This window comes from Canis aureus, chromosome 34 (genome assembly GCF_053574225.1).
Source record: "Canis aureus isolate CA01 chromosome 34, VMU_Caureus_v.1.0, whole genome shotgun sequence".
Lineage (NCBI taxonomy): Eukaryota > Metazoa > Chordata > Mammalia > Carnivora > Canidae > Canis > Canis aureus.
The window spans coordinates 11,241,833-11,250,557 of record NC_135644.1 but is presented as its reverse complement, the minus strand read 5'-3'; the positions used below and the strand labels follow the sequence as shown (position 1 = coordinate 11,250,557).

Below are 8,725 nucleotides of genomic sequence, written 5' to 3'. Positions count from 1 at the left end.
ACACATCCACTGATGCTGCTGCTATATTTACTGCAGACATCTATGATGACAGACAGTACCTTTGAGAAGGGCCAGATAAACAAAATATTTTACATACTCCAGCTTCTCGGTGTCTAATGGATTCATATCATGGAGAGAAAAAGGCTTCATTAAAGGGACGGCACCAGATGCTGAGAAGCCGATTTACCACGGAGATTTGATCTGAGTTATGCTCTCTTGTTTAATGGGAATGCTGCTGCTCCCCTCCTGGAACCCTGAGGACAGAATGGACAGGGAGGGGAGCCAAGGAGTGTCAGGGTGAAGGGGAGGAGATGGGTAAACTGACAACTCTGTAAGTACAAAACTTCCCCTGGCAACTCAGAAACCTCTGGAAGAAATGTTATGTAAAATATGATGGCATGTGTTATGTGTCCAAGATTATTAGGAGCATCCATTGTTATTGGGTAGATATCGTAGGGAAGAGTGAATTTCACAGCGACCCCCCAATTCTCCTCCCCTGATGTGGCTATACTTAGGGACTTCAAGGGACCTTGAAGAGGAAGAGGAATGAGTAGGAAGTTATACCCGCCAGATCACCAGTAGGGAGAGGAAACAATGTTAGCTTGTCTTGACCTCTGGGCGTTCCTTGAAATTATATGCAACCCTCACTGTCGAAGTCCTAATCTCAAAAATTAAAATTTATGCTTGAGGATATGTATTACTATGTAGGAAGTGGCTAATTAGGAACATTTTAAAGGCCATGAGCTCCTTCCGATTTTTTTTTTCCAGAGCATTAATGCAGAAATAGTGCCACAGTGGTTAAGATATCATCAGTGATTTTCACTGCATTCCAACTCCCAAGCATCCTCCACAAAAATCTACTGGATTGTCTAGACTGACTATGGACAGACATCACAACCTTGTCTTAGATTCTTAATGGCTCCTAATAGAATGGCCCTTTTACATTGTGGACACTCAATAAATGTGATGGATGAAAAAGGCTGGACAGGGGAACATGCCAGACAGGGAGTTCCCCACAGCCCCTCGAGCCACTTTGACAATCCGGTTTAGATTTGTGTTATGTGTTTGTAGGCAGGAGCTCACCATGTGTGAGTGTGGAGTGACAAAGTAATCTGGGGAAGAAATGATGGTTTCTTGGACCAGGAAATGGCAGTGAGGAGTAAACATACAGGAGAGGACAGATTCGAGGGATACTGAGAAGGTAGAATGAACAGGTCTTGGCTGTTGTCTGGATGTATCAAGAGTGAGGAAGCAAAGATGGCACCCAGGCTCCTGGCTTGAGCAACTCACTACCTGGGGGGAAACAGGCTTGTAGAGGAAGCAATGGATTTAGCTATAAACCCACTGAGTGGGAAATGCCTGTGGCTCTCCAGGTGGAGAAGACCGTCTATCCCTAGGGGGTATAAAAACAGGATAATAAGAGGAAGAGAACAGAGCTGGGAAAGATGACTGGGAAATGGACTTTACGTACAGGAAGGCTTGAAGTACTTAGAGTAACAATACCATTTGACAAGAACAATAAAGGAAGTTCCACAGAAGGGTGAATTCCTTCAGAACACTCTTTGAGTGGCACGATTTTGCCTTAATTCCCAACAAATAAGCGAGCTTTCATTCTAGGCATCTTTACAAACAAGGATTCCATCCACTTAAATAAATGAGATCCTGACATCTAGCAAAACAAAACCACTCACAAAACAAACAAAATCTTAAGTATCCACAGAAAAAAAAAAATCTCGTGTTGTGGGATTATCCCCAAACATTCTTCTGAAAAAACAGAACGCCCAAATATTTATGTCCTATTCCTTAAAAATAAGTTCTGCTGATAGCAGGAAAGAAGAATTCTTGACCTTATCTAAACATGTGGAATTCTGATGGAAAAAATAAATGTGCGTGGAAGGCCAGAAGCATGAATTATGCATGCCACATCATCACACTTTTTCCTCAATATAGACCTGCAACATGCTTTGCATGGAAAAAGAAATTAGAATAGAACAGATATTGAGCAATTTTCTCCATAACTGGTTCTTACTCACCTTAAATGTAAAATTTTATTTAGCTTATTTCAAAGGGAGACATCCTTATTAAGGGAACACATTTACTGGCGCCTGTTGGAGAGAATTTAATGCAAACAGCCTGAAATAATTGAAGGAAAAACATCTTCTGACTGTTCTCAGAAGAGCTTAGCAAAGAAGAGGATGGCAGGAAAGAATTACTTTATTATATTGATTTTCTTGGAGAAATCAAAGGAGGATAACTCAAATAGACCAATTCACTCTTGCCAAACTCAGTGGAAGCATGTAGAACAGCCGTGAATTTATGTGTCAAAAACTGTTTGCAATCATTTAGTTGAACATGCAAATCAGGATTCGCACATTATTACTCTAATAAAGTAGCTAATACAAAAGGATATCTGGGTTCGTTTGCACATATTCCCTGTTTTAAATGACTGCAAGTATAATGGGTGTAAGTTTTGTCTAACAAAATGTTTACAGTCCAATCAGATCATTAACCTGAAATATGAAGAGAGTGATGCATTCATTGTGGTGCAATAACAAAGACACTGGAGCACAGCGAAAGTAATTGGAATACAGTTCTCATGAAGCTAAAATCTATTTTTCTTTTACAAGGAGCAAAACATTTCACTTTTATAAAGACTGTTTCCCATAGTAGATGACATTGGTCATGCATTTGCTGGTTTGCGGTCGTTTATGTAGATTTCCTTGATGCATCAAATAACATCACAAAAATAATATTGTTCCTTAATAAAATAACTGTACGTTTACTTTTTTTTACTTTTTTTAAAATTTACTCTTCAAGTACTCTTAATGAATATGCATATTATTTAGTAGTTTACAGAGTCCTAATTCTCTGATTCATTCTTCTTTCCTCAATTGGGCCCAGACTGGAAGAATCCATTTCAGTGTTTCCCAAAGCGTGTTCCACAGAACACTAATTCCTCAGGATGTCAAATATATGTTGCTCAAAGAAATGAGATTTTCTAGTCAAATGGGAATGGGAAATGCTGGGGCACAAAGTGAAATAGATTTCTCTGTTACAAAACTTCCAGGGTCTCTCAGTGTGTTAGTGCACATGGAAAATCTCCAAGGAAGTGTATGTAAAGGCAGTTGAGTTTCCCAAATACTTTTCACCCCTGAAATGACCTTTCACCTTTTCTTCATGAGCATTTTCCAGATTGATCATCTCAGAGCTGATAGTTTGTGTATTTCCATTATCTGGACCAGGCGGCTTCAGTAAGAAGCAAAGCAGATGGGGTTAAATGACAATAGGGAGAGAGGTAGAGCTCTCCAAAGAGCAGCATCCGACTAAGGGGACAGCTACCCCACACTTCTATCCACGAAAACTTTCCAAACTTTTAAGAGCAGGAAATTTGGGGGGTTTTGCCTGGCAGGATTTGTTTTAAAACACTTTGTGGGCCAGACACGTCTATTACGACATGGTTCTAGCTTCCGGATTCGGAATAGTGTCCCCAGGATAGTACTTTTTTTTTTTTTTAAAGATTTATTTATTTATTCATTATATATATATATATATATATATATATATATATATATATATATATATATAGAGAGAGAGAGAGAGAGAGAGAGAGGCGCGCAGAGACACAAGAGGAGGCAGAAGCAGGCTCCATGCCGGGAGCCCGACATGGGACTCGATCCTGGGACTTCAAGATTGTGCCCTGGGCCAAAGGCAGGCACCAAACCGCTGAGCCACCCAGGGATCCCCAGGATAGTACTTTTTAACCCATTCTATAAAACTTATGGCCCAGAAAAGTCATGCCTATCCTAAATTATATTTTAGGTTGTGGTTTAAGATCATTGTTAATGATAGAAGTTTCTGGTCATGCTCCTGGATATTCTTTTTAAAAATCAAGTCATGAGAACATCTCCCTTCCTTGTGACCCACAACACACTGCTCTCTGACAGTGCAATCTATGACCATTCAAAGCATAATCAATATTCATTGGGAAAAAACAAAATTAGTGGTAAACATATTAATTTGCTAGGGCTGCCATAACAAATATCACAGACTAGGTGGCTTAAACAAGAGAAATGTATTTCTTCAAAGTTCTTTTTCTAAGATTTTATTCATTTATTTATTCATTATTTTGGGGGAAGAGAGGGAGGAGGGGAAAGAATCCCAAGCAGACTCCACACTGAGCAGGAAGCCTGACGAGGGGCTTGATCTCATAACCCTGAGATCACCACCTGAGCTGAAATCAAGAGTTGGACCATTAACTGACTGAGCCACTCAGGCACCCCTATTTCTTCAAAGTTCTGAAGGCTAGAAGTCCAACATCAAGGTACTGTCAGGGCTAGTGTTTTTCTGAGGCCTCTCCTAGGTTTATAGGTGATCATTTTCTGCTCGGGTCTTTACATGGTCTTCTCTCTGTGGGTACATCTGTACCCTAATCTCTTTTATGGACACAAGACATATTGGATTAGAGCCCACCCTGATGACTTCATTTTGCCTTAATTACTTCTCAAAGGGCCCTTTCTCCCAATGCAATCACATTCTGAAGTACTAGGGGTTAGGATTTCAATATGTGAGTTTTGCAGGACACAACTCAGCCCACAACAGTAAAGGACCTTACAAAAATAAAAACTTAATAAGTCTTTTCTTTAACTTGCATTTATTTTATTAAAAAAAGCACCCAAGTTCATAAATAATAAAAATGTAAATAAAGCCTGTCACAGGAAGGCAAAGCAGCAAAGTAAAATTGGTAAGGAAATGGTTGGAAGATGTTTCTGCAAAGCCAGGTGCTTTTGAATCAACATGGCCTGCCCACACCCAGCATAGGGCTTCAAAGAATTACCTACTATAATGTCCAGGTCTAATAAGTAATACTTTGAGAATTTTGGGGTGATAGGAAACCAGGGGAGAGAGGTTGGTACGGCATGCTTAGCCTGCCCTGCAAATCACAGGGCTGAGCTATGCCAGAGAAAATATCGATTTCATGCCAAATTCCCAGAAGGAGTAAGGGGCTGGCTGGTAGCTAATAAAGGGTTTGGAAGGGTAAATCATATCAGGTGGCGCTTAGGCTTTTTTTTTTTTTTTTTTTTTTTTTTTTTTTTTTTTAAGAGCACTGGCATTCCTAACAAGTTAGGGAGACAAGCTGAGAGAGGAACAGAAACAGTAAATATGGACTTGAGTGAGGCCGACAATTTTAGCATAAAAACTTTTATGACATGGGGGGTTCCTGTGTGGCTCAGTAGGTTAAGCATCTGCCTTCAGCTCAGGTCATGATCCCAAGATCCTGGTATCCAGCCCCATATCAGGCTCCTGGCAGGGAGTCTGCTTCTCTTTCTCCCTCTGTGTTCTCTCTCTCTCTCTCTCTCTCTCTCTCTAGTAAACAAATAAAATCTTAAAAAAAAAAAAAAAAAGCTTTCTAAATGGGAAGGACCCTATTGTTGGTTGTAGGGCTGTGCTCTGAAACATAATTCTAGTACTTTGATGTCAGCATAAGGGCATTCCCAGAAAGCTAGACTTTGGTCTGACATCTTAACATTTTTTATTAGCAAGTACATTGATTCAGTGAACACACTGTGCCACTGACAATAATTTGAAGGAAAGAAATTTGTTTGCTAGAATTTAGGGCAGCAGAAAGTATGGAGGTAGAGTATTCAAAAGGTTCTCTTAGATTGGGAGAGAGCTTAGGGAATACTAGACCTACCGCCTTGGACTGGAAATATAAGCGTAAGTGAGCTCTTTAAATGCATGACATTTGTACTAAGAATTGAGGCTTTTTTTCTTCAATCTACCTAAGAGACTTGAGCCAATTTCAACTGGGTGGAGTGGCCTTATGGCCATGTCTTACATAGTTATATAACTTAATAAGCATCCTTACTGGGTCCCAACCCAAGACTGGTCCTTGCCTGTTGGATAAAGTGCCCTCTGTATATCTTAGTTTCATTGAACATCTGGGATGAAAGGAGTTGTTCCTATAATACTTCACATATAAAACGGCTTCAGTTAAAGACCCCAAATACTTACACACCTATAAAGTTATTCTTTTGGCTAGAGGCTTTGAGTGTGAGAACACTTCACATAAATAAGGTAGAGAGATGGATTCCTGGCCCACTTCAGGCTCAGATGTTGTTAATGTCATCAGAGTTCTGTGTTTATCCTACAACAGCTGAACTCATGGCTTGGCAGGTCAAAAACCTTTCTGTGCACTTTTCAACCCACACCAAAGTCCAACGTCTGGGAAAACACTCCGGAAAATATTATTTCCATTTGCAAATTTCCTTATGCTCACATTGTTATTTTGGCAAAAGTGGGCAGAAATTAAATGTCTGTCAAATGCATACTACTGGCTTCACCAGCTAATGTATAATTCCGGCTCTGCCCTTTAATTTTCATTAGGGCAACAAAAATTGGTTTTAAAATTTTTTAAGATCTATCTTCAGGAAGCCTCATGGAAAATCACAGGTGTCAGGCTTAGCCTGGAGGATAAAACAAACCTTGACCAAAAACAGTCAAACCTTATCGACACTGCAGTTCTGCCCAGAAAAAAACATATTCACCCAACACATAAATGATACTTGTGTGCGTATGTGTGTTTTTCAACTCGTGCCTCCTTCATTCAACTATCACACAAGGTTTTCTTTATTTAATGTACATTTACTGAGCACCTACTAAGTGCTGGATGTTGTTAAGCATTAGAGAAGGTACAAAGATGAATTAGACAGGGCCCCTGTGTTCATATCTGGGGACAAAAACCAAACACTGAAAAAAGTAATTATAATTCAGTGTAAAGGTGGCTTTAACAGAAGCAGTTGGTTGCTGCCCTGATAACACATTTCATGCCAAGTTCCATTTGGAGAATGGGCATACCTAATGTCAGGGTGGTGGAAATGGCAGATTTCTCTTTGCCCACGAGCCCTCTGTCAACAGTTCGTTTTCATTATTCATAAAGGTTTGGCAAGCTGTAGTCCACAGGCCAAATCCAACCTACTACATGTCTTTGTGTATAAAGTTTTATTAGATCACAGCTATGCCTATTTGCTTACATGCTGTCCCGGGCTACCTTTGACCTATGATAGCTAAGTTGAATGACTGCCCCCAAAGTGTCTGTGTCCCATTACCCACAACTTGTGACTATCTTACTCCACACGACTCAAACTAATCGCATGAGTCCTTAAAAATGGAAAGACTTTTCCCTGGCTACAACCAATGGGGGAGATAGCAGCATGAGAAGGATGGACTGCCCCCCGAATCCTCATTCTGAAATGTAGGAGGCTGTGTACAAGAAAATCTGCCAGCAGCTCCCATGAGCTAGGAAACAGATCCTTCCCTACAGCCTCCAGAAAGGAATGCAGCCTTGATCTTAGCCCAGTGAAACCTGTGTCAGACTTCCAACCTACTGAACTGTAAGATAAATTTGGTGTTCTAAGCCACCCCATCTGTGGTCCTTCGTTATAGCAGCAATAGAAAACTAATGCAGACAGAGACGTTTGGCGCCCAGGCCCTAAAACATTTACTGTTTGTCCCTCCACAGAACAAGTTTGCCGACTTCCACTCTTGCATGTGCCTGGCAAATATTCCAGGGATGTCTCAAAAGCTGATGGCAGAAACTACTAATTGTCCCCCCAGTATCCATTCTCCTTTTCTTCTTTTTAGTGATAGAACCCTGGGGACACATGACTTTTATCAGGGCTCGTGGACACCCAACTAGAGACTACATTTCCCAGCCTCCTTTGCAGCTAGCCACACCCATGTTACGAAACTATTGTGAATGGAAGTGATGTGTGCAATTTCTTTGTCACTCTCTTGAAAGAAAGTTGCTCACCCTCCATTTTCTCTTCCTCTTGTGCTAGAATGAAAATCTGGTGACGATAAGACACCTTTGACAACATGGAAGAGAGTAACACCCTGAAGAACAATAAAACAGCAAAATGAAAAAAAAAAAAAAGGCTGGCTCTCTGAAGGACCTTGTGTAGCAGAGCTGCCTGACTACACTGGATCTCACTGTGTACACCTGGGTATATTAGAGAAGAGTAAACTTCCATCTTATCTGAGTCACTATATTCTCGGATGTCTCTGTTTCAATAGTTGAGGCTTTACCCTAAGGAGTACAAGGGGGCAGTCCTACCTTAGGATAGGATTAGAAATGAAATGGATTAGACCATGAATGGGTTGCTTTAGTCGATAGTCACCATAGGAGCTGGGAGCTTTTCCAGAACAACTTAAATGTTCATGGAGAAATTTAAAAAAACATGGCTGCATCTTCTATGATATTTCTTCCATCAAAAGGTAGGGTCTATGTATCCTCTCCCTGAATCAGGGCAGGCTTATGTTTGCTTTGATTCATAAAGAATGACAGAAGTGATGCCAGTGACCTCGGAGACTGGGTCATAAAAGGCCATACAGCTTCCACGTTGTTTACTGGAATATTCATGACGGAGCCCTGAGCCACCATGTTAGAAGTCCAACCACCCTGCGGCCACCATATTGGAAAGGCAACATATAGACTTAGGTCAGTAGTCCCAGCTGAGAGATCCTTCAACCATCTCAGCCAGGTGCCAGACATGTGAGTAAGGAAGCTACCTTGGAAGTAGACACCCCAGCCCCAGCCACTCCAGCTGCAACCATTTAAGACGCTCCTAGTTCTTTGAAACACTTCAGACTATGTGAAACAGAGAAGAACCCTTTGGCCTTTCTCAATTCCTGACCCATCCAATCCATGGACATAATAAAATACTTA

General features: G+C 40.8%; 1 long non-coding RNA gene across 1 annotated transcript; it reads left to right on the top strand.

Annotated features, from left to right (window-relative positions):
• The first annotated feature begins 7,064 nt into the window (after nucleotides 1-7,064).
• On the top strand, nucleotides 7,065-7,948 carry LOC144304615 (uncharacterized). The gene is made up of 2 exons (XR_013371544.1): nucleotides 7,065-7,391; nucleotides 7,839-7,948. It is a non-coding gene; the product is annotated as an uncharacterized LOC144304615 (long non-coding RNA).
• Nucleotides 7,949-8,725: the final 777 nt, after the last annotated feature.